Here is a 21,983-nt window from a genome sequence, read left to right as displayed (position 1 = left end):
CCATCTTTGATGCCTTGTAACCTGCGCCAAGTGCTTCGGTAAGACGTTTTGACACTAGGAAAGGTGAAATCATTCTCATCGTCTTTTCAGGTTTGTCGGAGTGGATGACGTGGAATCGGGGAAAGCTTTGTAATCTGTTGCCAAAAAACTTGAAGACATCTTCGGTGCGCCCTCTTTTCTGAGGGCGATCAGGAAGTTTAGGGAAAGAAGTTTCCATGAGAATATATGAAAATTCGGCAGCAGCGCCGACCGCCCACCACGGAGCCCAACAAGGGGACGCGGCAGAGCTTGCATACAAGTCTGCACGACGCCAGTCGTACGCCGCCACTATAACCAAATATGGTGTACCCAAGGTTGGATAGCCACACAAGGTTAACCCTTGCCGCCAAGAAGAAGGAAGTGAATAGAAGAAAGAAGGAGACAGGAAAGGTGGAAAGTAAGCGAAAGACGAAGGTTGTAGGAAGAGAGAGACAGGAAAAGGCGACTGCCGATTTCCTCCAGGTGGGTCAGTCTGGAGGTGCCGTCTATGTGAAGCCGAGGCAGAAGAGATGTGTTGCCTCCGCCGGGGGGCCTTAAAGGTCCAAACACCCAGCATTGGCTCAACCCCCAGGATGCCCTTTTCCACAGACACGGCTAAGCCGCGCACGGCTACACGCGGGAGGGTCCAAGCCTCGTGTGCTCGGGTACGTGGTGTCGCCACACACCAAACGCCTGCTGACGCAGACGCCCCTGCGGGGGACGACAAATACAAGTATGTACTATACACTATCACAAGCCCCAGGAATTGTATGTGTTGCTGTTGCCCGTTCAAACTTGAATTCTAGGGACTCTTAAATTGGTAGAATTGGCGTCTTCATTTAACACTCGGCAAATGATGAAGACATTAGTGCTCGCCGTGAAAATACAGGACACAGAAAAGAGACATTAAATTGTTTCTCGTTCACAGTATATATTCAGTTATGCACGAGTGCCACAATATATTCGCAAAGTGGCACAGCCAAATGGCACAATATCACAAATTAAACCGCCGTTGTTATACGCTTGGCGGTTCGGAGATGAAGCAGACAATGTTCACTTTTCATAGCGATGTACATTCATTTCCAAGGAACTGTGCTGTTCTTAACAATCAAACAGTTTTGTTACCACATAAATGATGATTCCGTTTTCGCCGCATTGAAGCTTTTTTATTCAAGATCAGACTAAAAGGTACAAACAAATGCTCGGCAGTTGTCAGTAGCACACAAGCTACCCTCAGATATTTTGGCCGCAAAGGCGCGAGAGTAGGGAATTTAGGCCACTATTTGGTGTGGTTATATTTCTTGTTGAAGCATGTTTTTCTAAATGGCCTTGATAATATAGCGCAATTCGTCCATTTCTGGTTGATCGCCTGAATATATTATTTGAGCGGCAGCTTGAAATATTCAGTTAGCTGATTAACAAAGGATCACTCATTGCCTTTTGAAATGTTCACTTTAGGCCAAATGTGGAAATTTTGAAACTTAAGGTGATCTGTAGCTATGTCACGTACGCTTAGAAAAAAATCGTAAGAGTACTAGTGCTCTTAAAGCCAGTGCTAGTGCTCTGGTGCGCAGAACACAAACGGCCAGCGTACGTTTACCATGTGTTGGAGGGCACGCATCATGAGTGGACGCCAGTAATGAAAATTAATTTGTAGAAGAACAACAGAAATCTGCGTCACAGCAGGAGCTTTACATGACCACAGTGTCGGCGTTTATAAATAAAAATTCGATTGCGTCTCGGCGCCTCAACAATTGACCGCAGCAGCCGAGTAATTCGAGTGCTTCCGTAATACAAATGAAAGCTTTTCTGCAGCCTATGGGCACTCCACAAGATATAAAAGAAAGTACATGTTGAAACCCTTGAACATTCTTGCATGCATTCGCTCCGCAGTACGAATGACGGCACGATACCGGCGACGCAACAGTAAGGACTATGACTGTGGTGTAACAACGAAAATCACTGCATCCGCGGAGGAATGATGTCGATAGCTTGACAACGTCTAAGGCGGAAGTACAGCACGGAAGGTAATTTAACGGCGCACAAGACGGGGCGAAGTGCAGACAACAAACCCAGGACTAAGAACTTCTATTCCGTCCATGCCAACTGCAATATATAGAAGAAAGAATCTGCACGACAAATATGAAAACACCTGTGGCGATGTTGCTGCGCCGATGAGGACAAACACGGCGCGAGAGAACACTTCGACGACGCGTGCGCCGCATTTAATACTCAGTTATTGCCCATCGCTCCACGAAGTGCATCGTTTTCACCCCATTGGTGACCCGGACATACCGTTCCGTGCCGTCTCCAGAATGACACTCGTCGTGAGTTCCCAGAAAGACAGAATGCCCTTCGCCCTCCGTCACCGCCGCGACATTGCCGCCAGCCGAAGAGCGAGCAGTCAGCTTCCTACTATTGGGCGCTCCGTTACTTTAGGGACTCGATGGAGTGCTATAGCTGACCCTGTCGTTCATCGGCAAATGAAAAACGGAGTAACTAGCGGCGGCGATCGGTTAGAGAGGCAGTGACTGTTACCTTTTCTGAATAACAAACTGTGCCAACGGCCTCCGATTCCTTGTTAACACAGTGGTCGAGGCGAGCGTTCTGTCTGTCAATTCCGCCAACCATACCTGCACAACCATAACACAGTTGCAGGCTGTTATGGGCTCCCACATTTCTGCCCAATGCAAATATCCCTGCTGGTCCACTTGGAACTTGGGTGCTTGTTTCGCTGGATTTTATTCGTAGAGAGTGCCAGTCAAGCCACACGAGGAGGCACTTTCCTGTCCAACATAATCTATCCTGAGGAGCATGTCCAGAGAGACTGTGATTGCGCAACAAGCCTTTTCGTCTAAGCAAGCCCTCGGCTGAATTTTCGTTCTCCTTCACCGTCTGGACCCCTTAGAAGACAGTTCAACGCGATGTTACCCATCGCATCATCACTCTTGTAGTATCCCGTATGAACGGGCAAGAGTTTAAGAACACGGTGGAGATTGGCATCGCCAGGCAGTCATGGAAGAGTTGGTCGTCACCTCCTCTCAGAATAGCGGTAACTTGTGGCCCTGTGGAGACTACCAAGTGCTCAATAGGGCAGTCATTGCCAACGGTTACGTACTCTCCCGTATGCAAGACTTCACCATTAACGTTTGGAGGTGCACCGACAAATAGGGAGGTGCACCACACCATCTCAACTACTTGAGTTCACTCGTATGCCGTCTGGTCTCCGTAAAAGTAGGCAAAACTTTCAGCGCTTCATTCATGTGACCCTCCGTGTCTCCCATTAGTTTTATTACAATTGCAAACATATGCACACTGTATACATATTTCCACCATCGGCGTGATGTACCGTATAAAGTGCGATCACATCACGGCCGCGTGCCATATGCTGTAGGTGCGAGGATAGCCCTGGCAAGCCACCGCTTGCCAGCGCTATCCGAGAAGGATTGTGACCGGATGCGGAGATGTGTTTTCGCGCTTGTAATGGAGGAATGCCAGAAAGGTGCTTGCCGTCTTTTCCAGAGCGCAAGTGGGGGAGCAGGCATACTTTCGCGCGCTAGGAAGGGTGACAGACGTTATTGCCCACTTCCCCTTCGGATCTGATGGCTGAGCGCAGCCGCGCGTACTATCTTGGAGGTATTCGGCGCTTTGTTAGAAAGCTAGCCGACCGGAAGTAGCTGATTGCCTCGCGTGCGCTGTGCTCTCGGATGGGTAGATCGCGTCGAAGCGAGAGGTGGTACGAAGTGGAATTCGGGCTCACCGCTGCTTGCACTCTTTATTACGTCAGCGTTCTGACAGTGACTGTCTGGGGTCATCGAGTGAGATGCATTCGTGCTTGCCTGTGCGTGCCCGACAACCTGTTTTGTGAATTCAACTAGTAAGCCTATTTTAGAGCAGTTTATGCAGCTGAGAAAGCGACTTGCCTTACTTCGTATAGCTCTCTAATAATTTGTTTCTGCAATCAGCGACTCTTCCTTCATGCACAACTGTGACTTTCTTGCTTATGTGGGTGACGTTGCCGTCGCTAGATCATGGCACACTGAGCGTTTTCTCCATCTAGGCCTCCTTTATCGACGTTTTGCCATACACAGGGTCATCGCAAAAGATGAGAAGTATCGATTTGACGTCTTTTCTTGGGAGTGCTTGGGCCACCTTGTAAACTGCACTGGCATCTGTATTCTTCTTGAAAAATGAGAAGTAACCACAGACATTTCTCGCCTTAAATCACTCAGCCACCTGCGCCGTTTCCTTGCTTTGGTCAACTATTACTTTAGGTTCCGACCAGGTTCTGCCACTGCGCTGCATCCCTTTCAAACACTTTCTCGGTTTCCCACGTTCCAAAAGCCTGGCCTGGACTGACGAAGCCCATGCTGCTTTCATGACAATTAAGGAACGTCTCTCAGTAGCTGCCATCTTGGTCCACTGAAAGCGCCATGCCCCTACAAGTGTCTTGCTTGGTGCATTAAGTTCTCGAGTTGGCATTGTACTACAAGAGCAAATTGCCCGCCACTTGAAATATCGGGGTTTATTTTTCAAGAAACTCACGGGGAGGGGGGGGGGCGCTAACGGAGGATCAGTGTAGTGATTTGGGCATAGAGGTCAATGCGGCGTGCCTTACTGGGAAGTACTTGTGTTACTTATTTGAAGGATGCTGATTGATTGTTAGCACAGACCACAAGCCCGTGCCGAACGCCTTCTCAATGTCGAAAGCTACGTACTCTACGAAAAAAACATCATTTGACTTTCCTTTTCCTTGTAGAATTTACTACCTATATCTGCAACGTGAACGGCACAGATGAAATTGCAGCAGGCGCGCTGAGTTGAATTTCAGACCTCGCTAGGCTACAGTTCACGCTTCAGAGTCTCGAAGAGCCATGAGAGCTTGATCACGAACTTCGTACTTTTCCTCAACCTTCTTCTTTATCTCTGCGCCTACAAGACGTCGCCCTGCTTACCGATCTTAACGTCTCAATATTCTGCGACATAGCTGTGGTTTCGGGAAACTAGCGTCTCGGTGCCCCATTGCCACTGCGCAGTCTCGTTCTGGACAAGATTCATCACCCTTCACATTCAGGCATTCGCGCATAACAGCAGCTCGCTATGGGAAGTTGCGTCTGGACTGTCATGGATGTGGGTGTGTAGGCCTCGGCACGCGTGTGCCTCGCTTTCCAACAGTACAGGGTTCCTAGGCAATGTACTACGCCGATGGCCAGACTCACTTCTCTACTGCTCCCGTGTCACCGTCATTCGCGATGACTGTCGGAGCCCCCCTCCTTCCGAGGGATCCTGTATATAGCGTGTTATTTTTCGACAAGATGGGTTTTTATTAAAAAATTTATAAGGGCAGAGAACGTGGCGTTTTCACTGCCTAGTCCCTAGCCGAGAAGGATAGACTTTGCCGCTGACAGCGCGAGGTTCAAAACAGTATGTAGAAAAAATTCATTCAGTCTTTTGTTAGTGCCCTGGGAACAGTTGTCTAAATTGGAAATTTGTAGGCAGTGACATTGTCATGCGCACCCATCTTCTAAAAATCTTAATAATCATACCTAATTTGAGATATTAAATCATGAAATTCGAAAGCTAAGTCGAGGCAATATCGAGAGTGAGCGCATCCCGCTGCGCTTCAGAGGGCAACACTCCGTAAAGAAGTGTGGTGCGAAGTTTGAATGATCGCATGCCCCGACAGATCCAGACCCGACACACAGCCGCACATGCTTGCCAGGCAAAGCGTTTAGGTTCACTCACACAAGGCCGACACGACATCGACGTGGCCTGCCGCCTGTCGGCAGACCGCGGCAGCCTTTGCATATCAGTGGCTGCCGCGACTGCAGGACGTTGGGTTTCCAACTTCCTCGCGCTTGCCTTCACGAGACGTTTGGGTGCGATAAGATAACGGGACAGCCTTTTCTGAACTCCTGTGGCGCTCGGTTTCGATAGCGCCTGGATTTACCGCAGAAATTCGATGATAGATATGTCGAAGTCGGTGCGACTTCCATCGGTTTAAAAAAATGAGGGTGCATTAAATTTGACTGCCTTTGAATTATCCATTTAAACAACGGCCCTTAAGGCACTAATAATAATGTTAATGAATGTTTTTCATTAGTCTTCTAAAGCTAACGTTATTATCGGCAATGTATGTCCACTCCACCTAAGGGCCCGTCTGAAAGAACGCCATAGTCGCTGCGCTTAGCGGCTGTTTCGAAAAATCTGTATTCTTTTAAAAAAACACCCTCTATAATGACAATCGTCAGCCGTTTTAGGTGTCTGCCGGAAGTTGTACTAGTACTGCCTGCGGTACTACTGGCTCCGGAGTCACGTACTAGCACGGAACTCCGGTTGAGATTTTGCAGCAACTGTGACCGGCAGTTCAGTCTGTACTATTCCAGCAGATGACAAGACTCCTTGCATAGTACACCTACCACGCGAAATGAGTGATTCTAGCAACGTTTGAATGGATGAAAAGTCACAATCACCATCTCTACCCATCCATTTTTGAGCATCACTCAAATACTCACCTATTGTCTAGAACATCAAATAATCATATCGGAAATTATCCGATGAGAAAGCATTGTCCCATATAATCATCTTAAAAAAAAAAAGGTTTATTGTACCATGGCTGCTCTCAGTAGCGTGCTCACAGCTCGTACTACGGGCAGCGAACGAGCACAGCACGTCCTTTAGCGTAGCAATTCACTTGCATGGTTAGGAGGGGGGGGGGGCACATCGGATGCGGTAGCACTAGGCGTGTGGCCCGCATATCATGTGGCGAGCAATGTACTGGGCCCTCAGCTTCGCGGTAATATAGACCATTCACAGCAATTGGTCTGCGTACGACGGGCCAGACGCTATCAATGCAAAATATTCAGTTCGGCTAATGCAAGAGTGTCAGTTACATACCCATAGTAAATTCTTAATTTGATGTATAGTTTACGACCTACACTTACTTTCTATTCTGTGCTCTAAATACCTATGCAATAACTTCACACGCACACTCTCAATGCTGCATTTTCAACGGTATTTCCAATCAATAGACCTCAGACTCTGCCCAGGCGGCGCTGCGGAAAAACCCGTCACCAGCGCCCCCATCGCAGCCTTGGCGCTAACTGGGTAGTGCAAGAAGAGCTGTCCGCAAGCGAAGGTGCATAGACCACAATGGACCCTTCTCTTTCGTTTGTGTTGAGGCACGGTTTCCTAAAAATCAAGGACCTGGAAAACTTCTTCCGCCTATCCACGCTTCGGAAAGGAAGCTCAGCAGGGCGAAGTACGTGTACAATATAAAATAAAGTCTCAAGTGTCATTTCGGCGTGCTGCAACTCGCAAATACGGAGAGCATCAGGTTTGTCTATAGCCATATCAGCATAAAAATCTAAGCATTTCAAATTGGTTCATATTGAATATGTCCTGAACACCAGACTTAAGTATCTCCTATATTTTTATGTATTTTATCGTAATGTTTTGTCTCGCAATTATTTACAGAGAGCAAATCCTTTATAAGCCTTTTCCCGGGCAGCAGACAGAAAACGGTTTCCAAGGCAGCAAACAGCTATCATAACGAAAGTAAGCTTCCTACAGTGCCTACGCGCTGCATCTTTCTTTCTCGCAGGAGCTACAGCATCGCTCAGTACCTTAATTTGAACTTTTCGCAGACGCTTCGAGCAACAAGCGCGCACAAATAAATGTAAATAAACGCGACATTTTTTTTCTTTACACACATGCGTTACCTCGCAATTACTCATCCAGTGCTCCTATACAGCAACTTTATTGCTCACATTTGAAAAACGCAGTCGAGCAGGCTCAGTACATTGCGAAGCGTGCTTGTTGTACCGGCGCAGGACATGCAAAATACCGAAAGTAGAAATGTGCTCGCGATACGACGATGCTCTAGAACAGGATTTTGAATTCATAAACGAACCAAAATGTTTGGTTAAGCTGACCTGCCAAATCTCCCCGTTCCACTTGTTGAGTCAAGCGGACGCAGACGTCTGTTAAAAGGTGGAGATATCGATGGTACATAAGCAGGATGGTTTGCAACGTTGTTTTTTCTGTTACTAACGAAGTGGCGGCTGCAGATGCTCGAGATTTAGCATGGTTACCACGGTCCTCCGTCAGGGCCACGCAACACAATTACAGAATAACAAAACTGTCGCACTTTCTCATGCGAGCCGCTGTGTTGTGGGGAATGCAAGTAATCCGATTAACCAACAGGTTGAACGGCCCGTATCCAGCGCTCTCGCCTTTCCCCTTCATACGATCGCAATGGAAATCGGTAAAACTGAACGTTGTTATCCTGCCCTTCACGTTCATGGCGATTTACAACACAACAGTAGCGTCGATTGCGGCGTTTCTTCGTAGCGCGCGGAGCTATCGTGGTTGCCGTCGCTTCCGCCATCAGTCTGAAGAGTGAGCCAGCAAGCGCTTTATGGCACTTCGGCGGCGCGTCCGACTAGCGTAGAAATTCATAGCTCTCTGTCTGGGTGTTAAATGCGCAAAACACTCGCAATGTGGACCAAAATCTAGTTACATCGTTGTTTCGCAGTTGCTATCTGCATAGGCAACTTAGCAAGGGAGTCGGGCTTCGCACTACTCAATTACTGCCTCTTCGCAACGGCAGGTGGCGCTACGTGTCTTGCAAAACTCCAGAGTCTGACGTCCATAGAGTCGTAAATTATTTCCATTTTTCTTTTTTATTGCCTTGCTCTGCAGCATGAGTACAGTGCTTTGAAAATACCGTATCTTCATTTTTAATCACGCTGCGTGAACAATTTTATCCGTCCTTGCCAATTTCGACAGAAATTCATTCATTACGGCCACTAAAGATTGTCTGCTCGAAAATAATTTCCGCTTCTTTTTACGGAAAACTGGGTGACTGGTTTTCGTTTACTTCATTGACAATGTACAATACGTAGAACCGTTGAGTTTAGGCGTCGTTAATAAATATTTCACTTACTGGATTTACGGGAGTTCCATCGCAGTTTCCTCCTTTTACTAAATCGTCGCCGAGCACTGTAAAAAAGGGATATATAAAAGGTTATTTTATTCATAGGGGTTTCAATCTCTGTCTTATGATAGTGCGCGCTGAAATATTCTAAAGTATCTAGTCAAGGATCGTTTGCTGTCAAACTTGATTGAAGTGCAAGAAAGCATTTCGCAGTTAAAAAGCTTACGGCTGTCCATAGTTAAAAGCTTAACTTTATCCGTACCAAAAATTTACCAAGTTTTTTGTTTTGTTTTACATGTGCCACAATCTTGCGAAAATTGTAGGGAAACTTTATTAACTGACCGGAACATTGCAGCACAGGTGCAAGACGAGACGAAATAATGGTCGACACAGAAGGATTCGTCTTCCTTATGTACCTGTGCTAAAGTTATCCTAAAGATGGCGTACCGACGAGTACAAGTGCACATGACTTTGAATAATCTTAGTAGTGGCATGTTTCGTGCAATAGCTTTATATTAAATAGTAACAAACTTATTTCAGCCTTTTTCCTGATAAGCCGCAGCTGTCTGCCATTGCAAGCGCACCCTCAGTACGACTGCAGAGGTACCTGCGGCAGTTGCTCCAAAGCGCATTGTGGACCTCGTGGGACATTAGAAACTTAGGAGTCACATTGTCACCTCCAGTTTAGCACTTGCGTACTCAATTAGAGATAAACACTGCAGGATAAACTTGCTTGTCTTTGCACTGTGGCAAACAAATTATTGTAGTAAAATAGAAAATCGCGTAATGCTGAAATTTTTGAACGCAATCAAACAACAACATTACAGAAAAACTACCGACGAATTCACAAATATATCCTGACATTTTTTTTTGTTCGAGACACAGTGAACTAATAGAATGCGTTAAAGTTCTCTCATAAAAACAGGATAGTTAGTTCGTTTCACAAACTCATGTGATGGCCTGCACGACTGGATGCTCAGTCAACAGAGGAGCTTATAAATTGTAAATTACGCTCATTTATCGGATAAAATATGTGAAAACACCCATAATTAAGCAAGTGCAAGAGTACGTGTCTTGTTCACTAAAGGAAAGGAGTGTGGTACCACGTACTGCACAGCAAGCATGGTAAGATTGCCAAATTATAATTTGATTTAACTAAATTGATGCAGCAAATCCGTTGGCTACCCTTGGAGTGCCGCATTCTTTTTCTATACTTGGAAACCACTGAGCATAAATACACTGCGTTGACTCGGTGACCTTGGGAACAACGGGGGGTCTCATGCAGCTCACTTGTTCGGAACAGCATCCTGTTACATCTGTACTTATCTATGTAGACAGAATAAGCGAAAGGAAAGACAGCCATCCATTCTAGCACGAAGCAAACTACTTTCCCAAATGCGAAGCTTTGATTCCGGTAAACACGTATCAGTTTCCTTTGTGGCTTTGAGCTACATTCGGTTGGATTACTTTTTTTTTGTTATTTCACGCACTTTCGTCCAATTTGCTGGATTTCGGGGAAATGATTGGCCGAATAGAATGAGTGTTGCAATCCCTGATATTTGAAAAGAAATCCCGCAACTTCCCATAGCCAGTTTTCAAAGTGAATATGACTCTTATAACAAGGGCTATCGAAGTCGAACCTGAAATTTCGAATACTCTGTAGCTGATTTCCGTTTCTTTTTCTGTTTTCTTTTCTCTCTTTCTTTTGTAGCCAACTTCATCACTCTTCACCTCTTATTCGTCTTGTATCTTCAGACATTACCAAGTGGTATTTACCCATTCTGAGCGAATTCCGAAGAATGTTCCCGTACCCAGTGTCACACGACCAGTTGCACATATTCACGGGATTAAGTTGTCTATTCGCACCCATACACAGTGGTGGACTCCACTTATGCAGAGGCTCAAAATTATCTAATTGGGCACAGACCAAGTGGCTGATGTTGTATAATTGGTCAAGACGACAGCAGCCAGCACACGCGAAGCGGGAGGAATAGGCAAGCATTGCTTGAGAAGCAACTTAGTTTTTGTGAAAATCACTATGTGCATTGGTGACGGACAGACAGACAACGGAACTCTTTGCTAAAGGCGAAGGGGAGGAGATCTGTATTTCATGGCCGCCGCGCCCGAGGCACTTCCTGTTGGTCAAACATCTACTAATGGATAATAAATTATGGACCTGCCTTTCAAGTGGAATTATAAACGTGTGTCCATGCTCACGAATCATTGATTTCTTTATTTACGTTGCAGTGAACCATGTTACTGGTTAGTTAGGCTGTGCCCGTTAATCACTGCCGTAGTCTTCGTTGACGTAATGCGTACACTTAAAACCAGAGAGTTATTAAAACCACCAGAAGCTTTAAAATCATCTTATTTTTGGGAATTGAAGTTACTGCAATATTAAAAGCTAGGATGATTTGTGCAACACTGCCAAGCTAGCTATCTAATTATAGATATGAGAAATATGGTATGATGCTGTACATAAATATAATGGTGTCAGCTTAGCCGGCCACAAAATATACTAATAAACGAGTAAATAACTGTGTAAATTATAATTTCATGCTCCGACCACAATTTCTCTCTCCACTCAACATTGAAACTCCTACACGCAGCAGGTAATGGCACGCAAGCGCGCGGAATAGAACACACTAATTTTCTCTAAACTACAATACGCCCTTTCCGGACTGCGCCTTAGCTGAAACATTATTTGTGTGTTTGCACTTTAAGTAACACTTCTTGATTATATGCATTGGGCTGGCGTCCTTAATCCTGCGACTTAGGTTTCCTTGTTCGCTAACAGAGCCAACACTAGATACATAGCTCGAAAGGGGGATGAAAGGCGCTGGTATGCGGCTGTTCATGCTTTCTAGGCGTTTCCAGACGAACTCTTGCAGATATATACAACTTCTACATATCCACGTCAATGTATGTGCAGAAACACAGGCGTACTTGAGAATAAATAGCCGTAAGTAAGCACATTTCCGTTCGTACACCTTCCGCCGTCATTTTCTAATCAGTAAAGCATAATAGAGCAGCGCAAAATTACGTTTTGCTAGCCCTTTACCAAGCCATAGAAGGTACTGGAGCGAGAAAAATCCCCGTCGATGCATGAAAGTCGATGGATGGATGGATGGATGCTAAGAGCATGCCCTTTGTAACAGGAAGGTAACTTGCCCCACCAAGCTCTTGTTACTATATTGCCTAAGGTCATACCTGCGTTAAAAGGAAAAAGAAGAAAAGGAAAAAAAATCGACGCAGAATTTCTATAACCAAACTTGTTGTACCCCTTCTGTGGACTTTGCTTTTGCACATCTGCGTTGTTTGTCGTTCCCTACTTCCACCAATCTTTCAATCGCCGCTTACCGATCTCTACTGCGGACATGTTTACTTTAACCCTGCTTTCGCTGAACCCAAGGGCTTCAAAGAAGCCAGAGATGCCTAAATCGACGGCTCGGCAGATATCTTCGCATTCTAATGAAACATGCTGCATTGTTTCCCTAGTTTTGCCGCAGTAAGCACATGATTCATGTGTGCCCTCGGCTGTGCGCGCCCCGGTGCGGAGGAGCCATTCACGTTCACCACTAAACTTACGCTCTCTTCATGTAAACGGGATGGCTGGAGCAAAACCTGTGGACGCGCGGAAACCTCGAAGGCTATGCCAGAATACGCATGTGTCGTGTGCGTAATTGGCGCCGTTGTCGCGCACGGCGTGCCGCAATCAGCGCTAAAGTTAGCCTCGCTGATGGCGTTCATTGAGGCTTAGCTCGCCACTACATTTGTCGAGCCAGAGTGGACGCATTTGATAGAACTCACTCTAATGTAGTTGATATTATCCATCGAACTTAAAAACGACTTTACCTAAAGCTATAACGCCTAGAATTATGTAATTAGTTGCAGAAATTTGATGGTTCCTGGGCTATGGCGCACACGTGTTTTACACTTAGGCTCCAGCAATGGCGTCAAAAGTCTCAGGCATTGAAAATAAGGAATACCGATCCTCGCAACGCATTTGACTGCAGCAGACGTGTCGATCTATATTGGGAGAGCAAACGCAAGAGATTGAAGCAAGTGCAAGAGTCCCATCTAGCTATGAGTGTTGAGGCCTCGAGCAGCGCACAGACAGTCTGAGGCGCCACCAGCAGGGAAATCTGCGATTACAATACAGGTGGACGACGAGGCCAGCCCGTCAGCGTGCAAAAGGATTATGCAGATTGCACCCAACATTGCGAGTGTGGAACCACAGCAATATCACATAACGCGTACGCCCGAGTTTCCATTGGGGCTGACAGTTGGGTACAGAGTGGTTTGAATTAGTTTTCATTGACAACGAGTTCGGTCGCAAGCCAGAAAGTTCAGCCTTGGCGTGATATCTGCAGGGGATGTTTCCTCAAGAATATACAGCCACACTTGAGGTTTGCTGCAACAGCTTGAACGCGTGCAAGCACCAACAGGGGGCGCCTATGAGCAGTAGTACCTGGTGGTGATGCAATGGAAAAGAAACCTGCCATGAGTAACTACTTTCGAGGAAAAAACGAAATCAGGAAAGAAACAATTGATAATAACTCAAAGGAAAGCTCATTACTAATCGAAGCGAGATCAGGATGCCTTAGAACGCGCACCTATAAAGCGAGATATAAGAAGGAAAAAAAATTTAATTATGGGGTTTTACGTGCCAAAACCACTTTCTGATTATGAGGCACGCCGTAGTGGAGGACTCCGGAAATTTCGACCACCTGGGGATCTTTAACGTGCACCTAAATCTAAGTACACGGGTGTTTTCGCATTTCGCCTCCATCGAAATGCGGCCGCCATGGCCGGGATTCGATCCCGCGACCTTGAGCTCAGCAGCCCAACACCATAGCCACTGAGCAACCACGGCGGGTATATAAGAAGGAAAAGAAGCATGTGCTTGCTGTGGTAAATCTACTGAAAAGGTGGACCATGATTTATTAGAATGTGAAGACATCTGCCGAGTGGTCGATTTAGGCACCACTGGCCTCCTTGAAGCCCTTAGGTTCAGCGAGAGCAGGGGGAAATTAAACATCTCAGCAGTAGAGATAAGTAAGAGACGACTGGAAGACTTGTGGAAAAAAAATAGAGAAACGACAAAAAAGAAAGCGGAGACGTACAAAAGCAAACTTCAAAATAGGGGGTCAGAAAATTTGGTTGTGGGATATCAGCGTGCTTTTTTATTTTTTTATTTTTAGCCTAGGTAACACATTAGGCAGTATAATAGCAGGAGCTTGGTGGCGCAAGCCACCGCCCCCTTCGACTGGGAACGCTCATAACATCCATCCATGCACCGAACCCAGTACCGGTACCTTGCATACCATACCTATTCTTTCAGCTAGTTCCGATCGAGGAGAAACTGGTGTCGCTTGGTTGCCGTTCATGCAGACACAATGGTTGCGGCATGTAGTACAGCGTGGGATCCCGGGGCAGTGATTAGTGTACCGGTTTGACGGTAAACAACATGGTAGAGACCTATGGACCTACATCACCCAGTGACTGCCAGCACGTGCGTCTTCGTGCGATACAGCATCGAGGAGAACGGAACTACAGAAGGACGTAATCACCATTACATATATCTGCATCTCGCCAGGATAAACGTTAAGTCCTAGGGCACGTTGGCAAGCTCGACAAACAACGCCGGAGTACATTCTCTAGCTCTCTGGACCCTGCAAAACCTATGTCTGGGATTTGGGAAATTGTGCGAAGCCTTCGATCGCCTCCACAACAGCAGCACCCATTTAGCGCAGTGGCCATACGCCAAGTTCAGCATCGAGTTGAGGTCGCCGAAAACTTCTGCTAATTATTTGTGAGTGCCTACGCCAGCTAACCGACGGAATCACGATCAGCTTTCCCACCATGTAGTGATGACCGTCTTCATGCACCTTTCACTATGCACAAGCTCGACTCTGTGATATCTGCATCCCAACGTTAATAATATTCAGAACCAGATGGAAGCACGTAGTACGCGATTTGTCATCTTCGCCCGTAAATTCGAGAAATTCTCCTGCCGCACTACAACACTACGGGGGACTCGGCGACAATGCCCGACAGCTGGAAGTGCAGTCATCTTGTGGTTCTACTGTAACCCGGGAAATGCCCGCACAATCTTTCACATTGCCGACCAATCAGTTGTATATAGCGGGACTTCACAATTACATACCTATGTCACACCTTCTGCCGCAATGGCTGCATTTGTTATCACGCAACTTCGCGATCACCTGGCGATTTAAACTGGCCCCAAATCGACATGTATGGCTGCGGAATCAGCGGCAATGGTGGAGACTATTCGTCTTATGGCAGCTTAGACACCTCATAAATGGACGGCGTTCCACGATGCAAAATCAGCGTTGCAGGCGCTAAAATGCTTTTGCTCCAGCATATATGCTGGTGCGAGGACGTCGGATAATCGTTGGCAGGTAGCCAATGTCGGAGGATGTTGTTCTCGGTCCACAGCCTGACACTGCAACTTGAATGTGGACAACGAAAGCGTTGCTTAGGTTTGTGCATTACACAAAGCTAGACGAGCTGCTCTAGTCGGGCCACCGTCTAATGACATGAGCATGTTCGAGACCAATCCTCGGACCAACTTGTGTGACTGATTATGTGACACTTGATATGTGTCGCTCTTTAATGAAGCACTTTCACACCAAATTGAGCCACTAGGTTCTCCATCCTTAATGGGTAGAGCATTCACCTATGCTACTGAGCAAACCCTGTCAGGAAAGAACCGTTGGACCAAACTGAGTCAGTGATTATGGGACAATCGCTGTGTGCCGCCCTTTAGTAAAGCTGTTTTAAGGCGGAAGCCTTTAATAACTCATTGTCAAGGTCATCTGCTGTTAGCAGAAACTGTCACAGCTTTCCGGCCTCCTGATTGGTCTCCTCTGCGTCGTGACGTCACTGTCACTAGGCGCAGGTGTTCACCTCCTGATGGGTTCGGTATGGCGGCGGTGGCGGCAGCTTATTTTGCGGTATCGTATGGGAAGAATGCCTCGTATCGCCAAACCAGTGTACCCAAGAAGTGACGTGCGGCAGCCGCTGAACGCAAGCGACACCGAAGAGAAGCTGAGCGTATACGTCACTTGCATAAGGGCAGCGAGGCGCTTCCGACGCCACAGAGCCCAGGGACGCGACGGGCCAACGCAAGAGAGGCAATGCGTTTGAAGCGGCTCCGCGCATCTCCGGGTACCAAGGCAAATGAAGCTCGGAAGCGCCGTGACCGCCATCTTGCCGCGGCAAGCCGACCAAGTACAAGTCAATCGTACATTGACATAAGAGTATACGAGTTGTGTGCCTGCGTGGTGTTTCCGACGCAACAAATCGCCATTGGCAATGGTGTCAGGCTTCAGCCGTTTCACCCTTTAGTTTCGACAAAGTGTCTTCCGTTTCTTTATGCAAACTTGGGCCGCTGGGTACGTTCCTCTGGGTATGTGCTTTCCTTCAAGGTAATGTTCTTAAGTCAACTTTAGTCATTGGGTATGTGTCACTGGTTATCGACCACATTTTGATTAACATCTTTGACGCCACGTTGGCCAATGGATATGTATCGCGCTTCAATGAACCTCTATGAGGGCACATTGGGCCTCAGTATGTTCCACTGCGTACGTGGCCCTCTTTATTGAAAAGAAAGGACGGCAGAACAAATCTCACGATGACTGTCGACCGTAATGAGCTAGCATTGAATCAGTATGCGCCACAAGGTATTGCCACATTCGCTACGAGTTATGTATGTGGCGTGCACTTTAGTGGGACTCCTCTTTTGCGCTTCCTAAGAACAGTGGGTACCATCGCTACGCCTGCGCGTGTATAAAAAAATGCACGAAACGTCGGAGAGTGCGAATGAGAAACCCGTCATGCGACCACAGGGCTCCTCTCTCACTCTTCTTTCTAGACACGCTGCGCCATCTAGTGGCACTATTGAGACGTCAACGCGTACCCTCCGAGATGACAAACTTTGCGCCCCGATGCTTGCGAACGATGAGAATTGTTCCCTCGCTGTCTGCACACTCAGTGGCACATGCTCAGTGAGCCAAGTTTGCGAGGATAATTGGAAAGCGGCACATACCCAATGCGTTCACGGCGCAGGTCGCTAAAGCGTTCGCGTGAAAGCGGTTCATTTAAAAGGGGCACATAAAGCATTTGTAGCGAACCCTTCTACACGATGGGTTGCTACCCTTAAGAGGAAGCTTTAGCTCGGGTGCTCCTATCTAAATACATGTAAAAGGAGAATTCGTTTTTCTCGGCAACCACTGCATCAAATCTGACGGGGTTTGCTGCATTTAAAAGAAAAACTTAAAATCTAGTGACTGTTGGTTTCGAATTTTCGATTTAGGTTGTCATTTTTTTATAAAAAATTGGCAAAAATCGCAAATTTTCAGAAAACGAAACTATCAAGTTTACAACTCCGTAACCCAGCAAGAAAAAATGATATAGCAATTCTGTGAATTGTATCTGATAGCACATTTAAAGGGGACAAAATTGATATGTTACACATGAATCTAAAAAAATGTGTCAATGTGTTATTACAACTTTTGCAAAACCCTCGTAAATAACGTAACAAATTCACGTAAGATGTCAAATGACATATCAAATTTGTCCGCTTTGAATGGTCTGATAGATGACGTTTACAGAATCGCGATATCTGTTTTTGATGCAGAGCTATTAGTTTGTAAACTTCGTGCTTCTATTTTTTTCGAACTTCTGAATTTTTGAAAATCTTTTTAACAAAATTCATGCCCTAAATCAAAATTCCGCTTCCAACAGTCACTAGAATTCAACTTTGTCTCTCAAATGCAACAAATTTCATTAGAATTGGTCCCTGGGTTATCTCAGAAAAATGATTTTGCGTTTTTACATGTATTTGAATAGGCCGCGTCGGAGTTGGGCCCGAGCTAAAGCTTCCTCTTAAGGAACCCTTGTAATGTGGGTTCGATTCCATTTACCATAGGATAAATTTATGGAATTTCTTTCATCCCTGTACAGTGGGATATTCCCAGTGGTACATATTCGGTCACCCACGTTGGCGTCAAAGACGTTCATTGAGGAGCAACAGACACCTACTGGCACATAGCCAACAACCCTATTCGACATCAAAGAGGTTCATTGAAGACCAGCACAGATGTAGTGGCACATACATAGCGCCACAAGTCAGCATCAAACAGTTTTTTCGAACAGCGGTACCTACCGGGTCCTGCATCTACAGCGACTCATGTCGGTGTGGAAAAGATTTGCTTAAAAGCGGAACGTGCATACACATCTTCACATACTCAGTGATCAAAGTTGGTCCGATGCTTGGTTTCAAACCCTGTCACCTGAGCACAGAAACCCACTACAGTACCCGTTCGAACACGGGTAGTTCTACCACGGGTAGGCGGGAAAACAATTAGATACAAACTTACACCCAAACAAATATATATAGATATTGGTTTGTGTGTAAACAATATAGATAAATAGATAAATAGATGCCTTTTGAATTAGAGATTTTAGATTTTTCCTGATAATTGACGGAATCGAATATGCGTAAAATATATTCACAAAAATCTTGTCTGACTATATATTAAGACACACGCTACATGGTAACTTCGTGGCGGTCCCATTAGATGGCGTAGCGCGTTAGGCTGAATGCGCTAGAGGGATGTCCACCTGCATATGCGCCTCATAAATGACGCCTATTAACGGTGGCGATATGGTGTGTCGCTACGTTACTACAGTGCTAATCGCACTAACGTCGACATTCATTGTTATATGAGTTCCGCTAGATCTTTTTCCGAGATGCATGCCTTGAAGTAGAGCCTGAAGAGATGACTACCCCATTACAACTTCGCAGTTGTGTGGAAAGCAGCATAGCATGAAGGTCTAGAATTCACATTCGAGACTCCTACGGATGGTTGATTACGGTACTTGACATAAACATTAGGCTCACCGGCTCCCACATGTGCTGGTGCTACAAAACGAGAGGAGAAAATGATATCCTGAAGTATGGCTCTTGCCATTCTAAAATCATAAAAAGAGGCATCGCCAAGGCTTGCACCAGTCAAGCAGTTGAAAAATTATGCCACTATGCTGTGGGGAAGAGCATCGATTTGCAAGTGAGCCGCTTAAGAAACAGTGTGTACCCGAACAGTGTGGTGGTGCAAATCTATGAAAACCTGTTGCCCGAAATCAGAGCCAACAGGAAAAGGCAAAAAACACAGGAAAAAGAAAAATTCAAAAAACACGTGGTGTTTTACATCCATGGGTAGTCACATAGGATAAAAAAGACAGCCCAACGCCATGATGTTCAAGTACTGTTCTTCGCTCCGCAAAAACTAAAAAGTATGTGCAAGAGGGTGAACGCAGGGTCCAAAGAGAGCAATCCAAGTGCTACGGTCTCTGAGACTAAGCACTTGAAAAAGTACGTGGAATGTGCTACTTCAGTGGTTTACGAAATCAAACTAGATTGAGGGAAAGTGTACATTGGGAAACTAGACGTTGTCTAAATGATAGGTTACGAGAGCACAAATACACGTGCCAGCATCTGACAGAACCTAGCAACTTGGCTGAACACTGCAAACAATTCAAATACTATCCGCTACTAGAAAGCACCACAGATGCGATAGATAAATAAAGAGAGATGTGCGTGAGCACTCCGTCTATCGCGCTAATCGAAGCTGAGGTTGATATGCCAGGGCGAACGGGTGCAAGTGAATGATGTATGCCTGGCCAAAAGTATGATCACATGTCATCATCTTGTAATATCTGCTTGTACACCCCCCCCCCCCCCCACACACACACCATATCTCCTTGTATATAAGCGCGTTCTTTACCAGTATTCAACAGTTGATAGTTTGCGCTACGTACGTTCGCGTCCTGTCATTCACTTAAATCGTCAGTGTAAAAGTAAGCGCAGTATGATAATGAACGTCCACCAACTAGCCCGCTTCATTGCTTTACCAAACACAGTAATAAGGCGGAAGGATACTGAAAAAGACGATTCAACGTCCGTAGTTATTGGCCACATCAATAAGACAACTTCCACTGCAGTATTTGTTTGAGCAGTCGAATATGAAAAATGTAGATATATATTATGCAGGTATCGCAGTGCACAGTAGGTCCTGGCTCGTAGCTTACGATGTACTTAATATACCTACATTTGACGCCAACTTCGAAGGAACAGTATCAAAACAGCCCAAATTATTTAGTGAAGGAATATTACTGCGACACACTCACCTTGAGGCAACAAAACCACAAGAAGCGCTAGTAGAAGCATGGTTGATGCTTTAGCGTTCCGCTTCCACATTTCAGGTATGAGGGCTTCATTTATATATGTACATGGCAACATGCGCGTCATCGAATGACCGATGAATAAATGTCAGTACAGGACCAACAGCAAAGTTCAACGCTGTCGTATCGACAGGTATTTATTTAGGTGAGGACTACTTGAATGCCGAACGATAGTCAGTTGTTCTTTTTCCTTTCAAGGACATTCACCTAGCTGGAGCAGCTTTGTATTAGTTGAGCCTATGCAATAGCAAAATGTGCAAATATTACATTTATTGTAGGTTTGATGTAAACAACGAGAATATTAATTCCGCATGTGACATACTGATCTCACTGCATATATTTCTGGCAATTTATTCTTCTCCATACCGAACTTCCTCTTTTCGTGCCCGTTACATCCGCACGAAGAAATGTTCAAGCTAATTGTTCTGTCCCGTTTTTCCAGCACCACATCGCAGAGCTGCCTTCACAACTACTGATCATAGCACTGTAATCCCAACGTTATAAAAATTTGGGGGTGTCTTGTTCTTTTGAAGATCATTCACGGCAGCATAATACGATGAGAAATCATTACTAGAACAGATATGCAATGGGTAATGATATGTTTTATATGGTATCTTAAATATTATTATGAATTATCCAGGCCCCCGCGATCTCCGCCATGCCATTCATGAATCACGAAACATTATGGGTACATCTACACGCATACAAAGGTTAATGACGCAGCCTATCGAAATGCCGAATGCTACCTTTACATAGTATACCTTCATGATTATGTTACGCTGAGTTTAACAGTGGAAACAGACGGCAATGAATGAAAGAAGGACGCGGACGGACGAAGCGCACTCTAGTTTACCCAGTTGTAATCATTGTACCCCTGTTTAAATTCCGCAGCAACCCCACTGTAGTCTAGCTGCAACTTCGTTGCAGTCGCTATATATTAAGTGGCTGTACTCGATGCGGAAGTGTGTGTTGCGGTCGGGCCGTTATCGCTTTAATATATTTAGGCCCCTTGTGTCACCTTGGCACACTCATTCTGGGGGATTGGACAAGAGCGAGCACATACCGAATGTGCTTTGCTAAAGGTCCGCCAGCACATAAGTTGTGGCCTCAAACCAGTTGGCAACTTGGTTCCCATGGTGCGCAAAAGCTTAAGTACAAACAGACAGACCGGAACGTGGGTCACGTTTCCATAAATTCTGAGTCAACTATAAGCTGCGGGCGGAAGGCTATCCTGCGTGATTCTTTTTACATTTCTTAACGTGGCGATCCTCCATGCTGTTACTTCGTTAGCATTACCCGCCGTGGTTGCTCAGTGGCTATGGTTTTGCGCTGCTGAGCACTTGATCGCGGGCTAGACTCCTGGCCACGGCGGCCGCATTTCGATGAGGGCGAAATGCCAAAACACCCCTGTACATACATTTAGGTGCACGTTAAAGAACCCTAGATGGCCGAAATTTCCGGAGCTTTCCACTACATCGTGCCTCATAATGAGAAAGTGATTTTGGCACGTAAAACCCCATAATTTTTTTCGTTAGAATATTTTGGATACTTGGCGCACTTTGCGGTCGCTGTGTGTGTTTGCACGTTTGTAGCGATGTAAGTTTGAATGGCTCTTTCGATTGGGTTTCCTCCAGCTGAGTCACTGGGTAGCCATTGGTCGAATGGATAGCACATGGGGCTGCTGGGGTGAGCTAACAGGGTTCTAACCTAACATCGGACCAAGATGGATCACTGGGTATGTGCCATAACGTGTGTG

General features: G+C 45.9%; 1 long non-coding RNA gene across 1 annotated transcript in view; it reads right to left on the bottom strand.

The window, feature by feature from the left end:
• LOC126540610 (uncharacterized) overlaps positions 1 to 20,261 on the bottom strand; it is a 31,697-nt gene extending 11,436 nt beyond the window's left edge. Inside the window, exons 1-2 of the long non-coding RNA XR_011892574.1 lie at positions 20,174 to 20,261; positions 8,966 to 9,021 (exon numbers count right to left, since the gene is read on the bottom strand). This is a non-coding gene — a long non-coding RNA (uncharacterized lncRNA). The remainder of the gene's footprint in view (positions 1 to 8,965; positions 9,022 to 20,173) is intronic.
• Between the last annotated feature and the right edge of the window lie 1,722 nt (positions 20,262 to 21,983).

This window comes from Dermacentor andersoni, chromosome 2 (assembly GCF_023375885.2).
Source record: "Dermacentor andersoni chromosome 2, qqDerAnde1_hic_scaffold, whole genome shotgun sequence".
NCBI lineage: Eukaryota > Metazoa > Arthropoda > Arachnida > Ixodida > Ixodidae > Dermacentor > Dermacentor andersoni.
Note: the sequence above shows the minus strand (reverse complement) of the source record. Positions and strands in the feature narration are given on the sequence as shown.